General features: G+C 38.5%; 1 non-coding gene across 1 annotated transcript; it reads right to left on the reverse strand.

Moving 5' to 3' along the window:
• Positions 1-7,471: 7,471 nt before the first annotated feature.
• On the reverse strand, positions 7,472-7,579 carry LOC121030177 (U6 spliceosomal RNA). The gene has a single exon (XR_005790106.1). It is a non-coding gene; the product is annotated as a U6 spliceosomal RNA (small nuclear RNA).
• Positions 7,580-10,517: the final 2,938 nt, after the last annotated feature.

The raw sequence follows: 10,517 nt of genomic DNA on the forward strand, positions 1-10,517 counted from the left end.
TGCCTCAAGGCTCAAATTGGTAAACTTTAAAACTTCTCACTTCCTTTGAAATGTGATTGAGGATCTCATCTTGATTTGGATTAGACCTCTGATGAGGGAAACAGTGGGGGCAACTGGGAGTTTAGGTATATTTGGGACTGGCCTGCATGACTAATGTCTTCTGTCTCAATTCCCAGCCTCCAGGCAGGAAATGTTCTTGGGATCCATTTACTGTCACTCCAGTGATACATACAGGAGGTGCAAGTTGTAATCCTCCCCTTGAAGATGGGGCAGCTATTCTAAGTGGTTACAGAAAGTCTGAATAGATTTGAGAGGGGATGAACAGCATAAACTCTTCAAAGAATTGCTGAATGAGTTTAGAGGTGACAAAGCTATTGCTGGTGAACAGTCAGCATGAAGAGTCCTGCGTCCTGAGGGAATATACTCAAAAACTGAAAATTGGGACTGTAAGGGAAGACAGACAAATTGAATCATATTAAAGGTAAGCCAGGCAGAAGATTACATTCAGGGCAGGGTTTGTTATTGTTTTGGTGGGATTATCCATTCTAGGGTTGTGAAGGTAAACTGTGGATGATTTTGGACATAAAGAACCTAGTGACTGTGTAATTACTGCAGAGATCTAAAAAATATGTTTGAAAATCAAATGGCAAGGCCTGGAAAGAGACAAGAATTGAGAGATCATGAAAATGGAGAAGAAATTAGTTCCTGAAAGCCTGCAAAGGATAAGAGCTTTACATAAAATAGAGAAGAAAAGAGACCAATTTAAGAAACAGGTTACACTGCTAAAGGGCGCAGGTTTTGATTGTCTCGTGCAATAATCTGTTAACTCTGGGATTTATCCATGTGAGTGAGAGACCACATGTATTTCAATAATAAAAGCATCTCAGGCCACAGCTGCTGAAGAAACTTAGAACCCATCCTAGTGTCTGAATAAGATGCTTCTGCTAAGACACAGCAGTAATAGTAGAGAAAGAAATGTGGACTTTACTTTCTTTGAAACTTGCAAGGGGAAGATAATTGGATTTTACAATTTAACTCTTTGGACTGTACTTATAAAGAAATTTAATTTTTTTTTTATTTTAGTGTCTTCCAGGATACTTTCTAAGAGAAGTATATAAAATTTGTGTATTTCTAATATTTAGGATTATTGGAGCATCTTTGGGTTTTATTGCATAACTTCTGAAGGTCTATGTTGAACAATTTAGCCAGAAAGAACTTGAAATAGGAGATAACATAAGAAATGAGTAGGGTATGGTGTGGTTTGGAGCTCATTTATTCAAGGCATCTGACCTGTTGTAGACCCTTCTTGGGTATAAAGTAAGGGCGAATATCTAAATGAGCCATGGTTGCTGTTAGGGAAAGCCCTTAAGAAGAGAAGAGTAAGATTATGCACATAGATTTTGGTCCTTGCACAAGGTGATTGCCATCTCTGGCTGATCTGTTTAAGAATAGTGAAATCAGTTAATAAAATCTGTTAAACGGCAGAGGACAGATGTCTGTTTTCCTGGCCACATGTTTTCCTATGCCAGGGTTATTCCTTCAGTCTCTATCCATCTCTCATGTTTACCTACTCTTGGGGAAAGGAGAAGCTTACCTGATTGGTGAGTTTGGGAAAAGTAGTTAAATATAGTCAATGGAACTTCTTCCCCTTTCTTTTACTTGAATTGTTATGCCAGGAGAAGGGGCGTATTGTTGTTAACTCTTTGCCATTTGATGAGGACCCTGCCCCAGTGTGGTGGGTCTGCAGCTTCCTGGTCCTCCCGGGGATCAGTGGAGCAAGGGCTTACATTTGTTCATTTCAGGATAAGGTCTTAAGTTCACTCTGCCCACAGTCTCCAATCACCTCTGCAAGTAACAACAATGGTGATATTTTTGATTTTTTTTAATGTTTATTTTGAGAGAGAGAGAGAGAGAGATCGAGGGGAGGGGGGACAGAGAGAGAGACAGACAAAATACAAAACAGGCTCCAGGCTATCAGCACAGAGCCCCACGCAGGGCTTGCGCTCATGAACCGTGAGATCATGACCTGAGCTGAAGTCGGGCACTTAACCGACTGAGTCACCCAGGTGACCCAGTAATAGTGATATTTTGATATTATTTGGTCCTGAACCTCAACATGGAGAGGCGATGCTATTTGACAACACCTTCAGTAATATTCTACTTTACTCCATAAATGACTGAATAGAACTAAAATAAGTTTACAATAATATCCTAACATACAGAAATAAAGCATCAGTAGTATGAATATATAAATTAGGACAGAGAATATAGACTTGGACAAGGTGGGGAACAGAATATAAGGTCTTATATAATGATTCTATTAATAGCTAACATTTGCTGAATGTTTATTCTATCCAATTAATTTTGGTGATATTGGAAATCCCATTTTTAAGATGAAGAAACCAAAGCATAGGGCAAATGACAACAGCCAAAGAGAGGTAAAGCTTGAATTCATAATTAAGTGTCCTGAGGTGGTTAAGTTTAGATGTTAACCTGACTGCACTAAGTGGTGCCAGTGAGCTGGTAAAATATTATTTCTGGGTTTGTCCATGGCGGGGGGGGGGGGGGTCTTTGGAGGAGATTAGCATTTGAATCAGTAGACTTGAATAAAGAAGATAACCCTAATCAGTGTGGGTGAGCATCATTCAAAATAAATAAATAAAACAAAAAAAAAAATGGAAAAAGAGTGAATTCACTTCTCTGCTTGAGCTGAGACATCCATTTTCTCCTGTGCTCTGACATCAGTGTTCCTGGTTCTCAGGCTTTTGAACTCAGACCTGGAGTTATGCCATTGGCCTCAAGATTGTCAGGCCTTTGAACTTGGACTGAATTATACCACCAACTTTCCTGGTTCTCCCACTTGCAGACAGCAGAATGTGGTACCTCTCAGCCTCTAAAACCACATGAGCCAATTCCTATAATAAATCTCCTGCAATAAATTTCTAAATAAATATCTGTATGTGTCCTACTTGTTCTGTTTCTCTGGAGAACCCTAACACATGGCCTGAACTCACAGAGTGGGTACTTTTAACTTACAATACATTGGAACTTTATTAAAATAAATTTAGCTTTGAACTTCCTGGAAAATAAAACTATTGTGACCAGGGCTAGCACCTCTTCCCTTTTTACTTTTTATATTAGGGTAAAGTACAGGAGACAAAATGAATAATTTCTTAATCTCCTAAGACATCCTGCCAAAGTTTATTCCAAAAAGTTTGCTCAATTTTACCTGCCAATAACAGTATATAAAGTGTGCAATTTTAACACACTTTGTCAAAATAGGCTGTTACCACATTTTACGTTTCATCTCAGTCAGAATAAACTATGTAATCCACAATAACAAGCAAGCCCAAACCTCAGCGATTTACAACTTATGTGTTTATCTTGCTCAAACTATATACCTTTTGTGGGCTAAGTGGGCACTTTGCTCTGTGTCCTCCTTTCTGGAATCCTACCCAGGAGAGGTCTGGAGAGTTTTGCATTAGCGATTAAATGTTTTGGCCTAGAAGTGAAAGTTATCATTTATGATTACAACCTGTTTAGCCATAACTAATGAGTGAAGTTAATCACAGTTTGCCCAGGAAATGCAAATCTACATTTTGCAAATCCAAAAAATGGATTTCCTTATTAGGAAGAGAGCTAGAAAATACTTCATAATCGGCACTAGGATTGTTATAAATTTTCACAAGTTTTACAGCTGAAAAAAAAGACAAATTTCTTTGTTTTACATTTATATTACAAGAGAGGTGGAGAAGTCTTTGTCTGTGAATTTATTGTTCGTACCTTTTTGTCCTATCCATTAAACTGAGTGTGTTGGTGGAGCCCAGTAAAAAATTTGGTTGTTCCCACGTTAACCTCAAGAATTTGCCATTACCCCACCTTCACCAAGAAATTCCATATAGGGAAATATTCTGGAGGATAGTCATCACTTGGTCTGCAACATACTGTAAGCAACACATCTTAGAATTGTTTCAATAGAGGCAATGACTATTAATAGTGTTTGGTAAACTATGATTTATATTTACACCAATACAACATTAGTTGTTCTATGTAACTTACTCTGCCAAAGGTACTATTTTTTCCAAGGTATGTTTATCAGACCTCTTTCAGTTGAAAGTGACAGAATTCTAAACTTTTTTTTTTAAATTAGTTTGCACACCCAGCATGGAGCTCAACATGGGGCTTGAACTCACAATGCTGAAATCAAGTCCTGTGCTGAGATCAAGAGTTAGATGCTTAACTGACTGAGTCACCCAGCCTCCCTGAAAGTGACAGAATTCTAATTCAGACTGGTTTAATGAAACAAAAATGTATGGCTTCAAGTAAGAGTTATGGGGGTTCACTAGGTTTAGGCATGGCTGGATATTTTTGGACAAATGATATCACCAGAATTCTCTCTTCTTTCCATCTCCTATGTTTGCTTTTCTTATGTTGATCCTTACAGATTTTCTCTACATGGCTGCAAAGAGAAACTTTGCAGCTTATGGATAAGCTTTCAAACCTGTATCATCCTTGGAACTAGGACTCTCAGAGAATAGGAAAAGATCTTCCTTTTTCTACATTCCTATCAATCCTTAAACAGGCAATGCTTAAACTTGCTTGAAAAATATACCCATAGGACCAACCTCTCTCTTTAGGAGCATGGGATGTACTGATTGGCTAGCTTTGGTTACATCCTGTTATAGGCCAAGTTGTGTTCTTCCCAAATTCATAGATCAAAATTGTAACTCCTAGTACCTCAGAATGTGACTATACTTCTTGAGACAGTTTCTTTAGGGAGGTAATTAAGTTAAAATAAAGTCATTTAGGTTGGGCTCAAATCCAGTATGACTGACATTTTTATAAGAAGAGGAAATTTAGACACAGACATGTACAGAGGGGAAGACCATGTGAAGACACGTGGAGAAGGCCATCTGCAACCCTAGGAGTGAGGCCTCAAAAAAAATCAACCCTGCTGATACATGGATCTCAGATGACCAGCCCTTAGAACTAAGAGAAAATAAATTTCTATTGTTTAAGCCACCAGTCTTTGGTACTTTGTTGTGGCAGCCCTGGCAAACTAATACACATTCCTAATCCTGCAGTGTGATAGGATAGGCATGGCTCTTACATTGCCAACCCAACCTCCAGAAGGGGAAACAGGCAGTCCCCATGGGGAAAGAAGAAGTTCTAAGACTCAAAGAAGAGAATGATGCTGGACCCACCATAATTGCCAATGTTCCCACGGATAGAGGGTAACCAATCTGCCTTGACCCAAAGGTCCTAATTGCACAGCACCGTTCTGGAAAAAGAATTTATTCTTTATGATAGATTTCTCATCAAAAGTGTTCAAAAAATTGTGAACTTCATTTTCAACCACCACAATTTGGTATAGGTTGGAATGGGCAATAGAGTGTGGTGTTTAGAAGGCTTTTAGATCGGTCATGTCTCGATTTAGATACTGAAACCATATATTTAGTACTAAGATTATTTGGGGAACTTATTTGAGCCTATGTTTCCTCACATATAAAAGGGAAATAATGATAGTACTTTTCTCTTACAGTTGTTGTGAAGATTCTTTAAGTTAATGCATGTAAAATACTTAACATAATGCCTAATACACTAATAGAAACAGTGGATACTGACTACTATTGTTTGTATTATATCTACCATTATTGTTATTCTTGTTATATATAGATTGTTCAACACACTAAAGTAGCCTAATTGCATATGAGTCATTCAGAGTTCTGAATTCTAGCTTAACTTTAGCATTGACATGTAAATTAAGGTGATGGATATAGAATGTTCAAAGCTTGTCCTGAAGCATATTTGTGAAGATAATAGAAATTACACCTGCCAATTTCCACACATCTCATTGTGGAGTATCTTGAATTTGAGGTACCTGGGTGATAACAAGATGGAGATACCCAGTTCACAGCTGGAGCCCTGATACTGTACCTAAGGACAGAGGTCAGGACAGTTGATATTAATTCAGGAGTCATTTGTAACAATTATGTCAGAGATGACAAATTAGCAACCTTGAGGAATGCATTTTTTTTCCTCCTAAGTAGATTTTAACAAATAAATGGGCTACCACGTAATATTGTCAGGGAGAAAGACCTTCCTCTGCCCTATGGTCCTTCTAGCTGGACTTAGAATCCAGTTGACATGAGACAGATTAACAGGAGAAAATCAAATTTAATAGGCATACATACAGGGAATCTACAGAGGCATGAAATTCTGAAGACGATGAGGCAACCAGGAGCATATATGAGCTAAGGAGAGGGGGCGAGGACTGAGGATACAAGGGAGAAAGCTCATTAGCAGGAAGGTGAAAGGAGATGTTTGGAAAAACAAGGTTGTCCTATTATGCAGATAAGTTCCTTAGGTAAGGGGGAGTCTCTGTAAATAGCTCTCCTCCTGGTACAGGCTCTCCTTTCCTATGTAAATGTAGGCAGCTATGGCAGAGGCAGAGAGCTTTCCCTGCATCTGCTGGGTTTTTATTACTTTTAACTCAAAATAAACTTTATGCCAAACTGACCCTTCTTGGGGCAGCCTGCCCTGAATCCCTAACGTTATCATCCTATATTAAATAAATAAATGCATATATACATACATACATAACTAAATAAATAAACAAATGGGTTACCATTTACTGTTCTATAATATTTGAAAAAAAGCAGATTGGGTGGCTTTTCTTAATAAAGCAGTGATCTGGGCATAGTGCTTGGCATTTTCATAAGTCAAATATAAAAGGGAACTGAGGAATAGCTGCCTTTTTTCATCATGAATCCAACTCTTCACTCAAGGTATGCATATGCATATATTCCCCATTCATTTGGGCCACCTCCCTCCTCTCTGGAGGCCTGTGAGTAAGACCCTTGATGCAATTGGTAGCTGAGGACAGAGATGTAGGGGAGGTTGACATATGGAAGAAGAAAGGAGAGGGGACCAAATATGGAAAGAGGGAGAGGCAGGGGAGTCATCCAAGAAGCTCAGCGGTTAGTAAGAATGTCTAACCAGTCAGTAAGATGTTAATAAGTTAGTCAGTTAGTCAGAACATCAGAAAAGAGCACTGTCATCACACTTAAAGTGTCAGGTAGTGTTAATTAGAGCGGGGATGATCAAACAGTGTCATATTCCCAAAGACTTCTGGTAGGCAGAATGAAAAGAATCTACTAATTTTGTCAATTAGAAGATTACTAATGGCATATAATAAAGGAAGTAGTTTCATTCTTATGAATGGGTAGAAATCTACAAGGGACAGAGAAGGTGAGGAAGTCCTTTCTTTTTAAAAATCTTTCATCTAATGGAGTGATACCTACATGAGGTTTTATTGAAGGCTATTTTTTTTTATTATACAATAAAAAAGTATTTATTGGCCAACTGAAAAGTAGTTCAAGTAGGAGATGCAGCAAATAGAGCAAAGAAAGAGACAACTGATAGAGCCCAGTTCTAGCCAGCTGAGACCAAGGGACAACAACATTTTTTGAAAAATATGGAGTGTTTAACAAATCTGTGTGCCATCCTTGCACAGGGGCCATGCTATTCTTCTTTGTATTGTCCCAATTTTAGTATATGTGGTGCTTATTTTAATCGCACTTAGGTATGTGATTTTAAAGACTTGCTAGTCTTGACGTGAATGCTCCATAAGTTCCTGGAGCTCAAAAGTTTAAAATTAATTTCATCAATTGATTCTACGCATCCCCAAACATATTTCTGTTCCTATATTCTCTCTCCTAATTACATAGTCTCCCAAATTAAAGTCTGGAAATTATTTTGTATTTCTTTTGTTACCCCCCATCTATTGTTCTCACCTTTCTTACCACCTCCTATCCAATCACACACAAAGTCCTATTGATTCTTCTCTTAAGTTTGTCTGGAGTCTATCTTGTATTTTATTTTATTTATTTAAAAATTTTTTTTAACATTTATTCATTTTTCAGAGACAGAGAGAGACAGAGCAGAGAAGAGGAGGGACAGAGAGAGACACACACAGATTCCGAAGCAGGCTCCAGGCTGTGAGCTGTCAGCACAGAACCTGCTGCGAGGTTTGAACCCACGAACCGTGAGATCATGACCTAAGCTGAAGTCAGATGCTTAACTGACTAAGCTATCTAGGAAAAAGCCCTCTCTTTCTTTCTTTCTTTCTTTCTTTCTTTCTTTCTTTCTTTCTTTCTTTCTTTCTTTCTTTCTTTCTTTCTTTCTGTCTATCTTGTATTTTAATCACAGTTCTCTATTTTGTGGAATCCACTGAACTGGAGGCTCTTTGAGGATGAGACTTGTTCTTTATGTTTTTCCTCATTTCAGCTCCTAAAAGTATATATGAAACATATTATAAATATTTGGTAAGTTTTGTAGAGATGAGCTAAGTGTTCTCCCAGTTTCCCATCCTGCACCCTTGTTTCTTCCACTCCAGTCACACCATACAACCTACTCTTCCTCCAATACCCTGTATTATTACTTATCCTTGTTTTACTTCTGCCTGGGATGCTCTTCACAATGTATTGTCCACCTGGAAAGTGGACCATATTTCTGAAAAGTTAGTGGAGGAATTAATGCCTCTGTGAAAGTGCCCTTTATTACTCTACTTTTGTGCAGACCTTGCTGCAGAATATCAAACACATTTCTTTTTCTATCTGGCACATGACAAAATCTTTCTCAGCTTCACTTGTTTGACACAGCCATAGAACGTGGGCGGGAAAATTGTGTACACGTTTAAGCTTAGCCCATAATTGCTTTCCTGTTGTCATCCTCCATGCTGTTTTTCACTTTCAGGTGGTTGGTTTAAAGGTCCCCTCAAGTGGATCTTGGGAGCTATTATAAGAAGGGAGCCCAGGTCCCCAAGTCATTGGTTGGTGAACTGTCCAACCAGCAACTCCTGCATAGCACAACTGTGAGAATGAAAAATAAACTTTTATTTTGTTAAACCATGGAGATTTGGGAATTTATCCATTATAGCCAATGTAGAGGCACCATTTGCCACCCCAAAATATGTCTCTTTGGTATAAGGATTATTTTAGGCTGATTAATTTTTAAGAAACTGCAAACATAGGAGCTCTAAAAACCAAACAGAAGTTACCTTTTTTAAAGAGACGTGTACATGTATAAGGAAAATCTTTATTTGTAAGGGTGTCTCCCTTGCTGTACCAGGAAGAGAAGGATGACTCAATCTTTAGAAACTATTATCAGTGGAGAAGGCAATGACTTAGGTCTGAATAACCTTACCCTTGTTTCCAGTGCATGTCCAGATAATCTCTCATAACTGACTGTCCACCCCCAATATCTCGTTTTGTCTTTATCTGAAGATGGTTTTAAGGTGATGGCTTTGGCAATTTCAGAGAGTTACTCAGTTTTTCTGGGTCTCTCCCGTGTATACACATTACTAAACATTTGTTTGGTTTTCTTCTGTTAATGTAATATCAGTGTAATTCGTAGACTAGCCAAGAAAGCTAGAAAGGAAGACAAAAAATCTTCTGCCCCTGAAGTTTTGGCAACCTGGATGGGATTTTTCACTGGCTGGACACTGCTGGCTCTGGGGCTGCTGCAGATCTTGGAACCTTTGACAAAATGCTGGCAGAAGGTAAGATTAATACCGTATCAGTCTCCAGGATCTCTGCTTGCAGGATTCAGGGGAAGTGAGAATATATTTTTCTTTTCTAACTTAAGATAAGCTGGAGAAAATATTTGCAGAATTCATTCCTTGGGTATAGCAACACTGGTAAAGATCTGGTGATAAGAATTCTTGTTTTCTAGTCTTTCTTTGTCTTCCCAGAGATGATCACTGTTTTCTATTTTCTATTTTCTGACCAGTGAGAATGTTCTCCCTGGTCTTTACCAGTTGGAGGATGCCTATTTGTCTGACAGGGAGCTGAATAGGCTATGGATCCCAACTTAGGAAGTAAAAAAAAGTGGGGGAAAGGGGGAACGTGATTCCCTTTGTTTGGAAAAGTCCTTTAAAACTCAGCCCCTTATAATTAGTGCTTGTGCTTTCAAGGCTGACTCTGGAAGTGACCTGTCTGGATCTTGTGAGGCCTGCACCTCTTGCATTCTCCTTGAGGATGCTTCTTGCATCCATGATTAACCCATAAAAAGGCTTATTGGTTTGAGTCCCTATTAAGATTAGTAGATCCTCATCATCAATGGCCAGATGATGGAACATTTGGAGAAACTTCTATATTGAAAAAACCTCTTTAGAGTGCTCTCATCCTAAATAAATATCTTATTGGTACTTATGGAAAGGCCAAATAAAAAAGATATAATTATAATGTCTAACCTTAGGGACTCTCTTAACAAGATGAAAGAACAGAAATTAGACAATTTTTGAACAAAAATTAACATTCATATCCAATGTAAATTGCCCTTCTCAAAATTTGGCTCTGATGCAGGCAGGCCAGGTCCAAGGACCCAGAGGGGTCCTGCAGGACCATCCAAAAGGGTCCTTGGCTATGCCCAGGAGAGAAATTAAACATAAGCCAGTAGGAAGTGAGAGCAGAGTTTATTGCAGAGATAGAGCAGATACAGATAGAGCATCTGGA

The sequence above is a fragment of the Herpailurus yagouaroundi genome, unplaced genomic scaffold, assembly GCF_014898765.1.
Source record: "Herpailurus yagouaroundi ecotype Mexico unplaced genomic scaffold, PumYag 139, whole genome shotgun sequence".
NCBI classification, from domain to species: domain Eukaryota; kingdom Metazoa; phylum Chordata; class Mammalia; order Carnivora; family Felidae; genus Herpailurus; species Herpailurus yagouaroundi.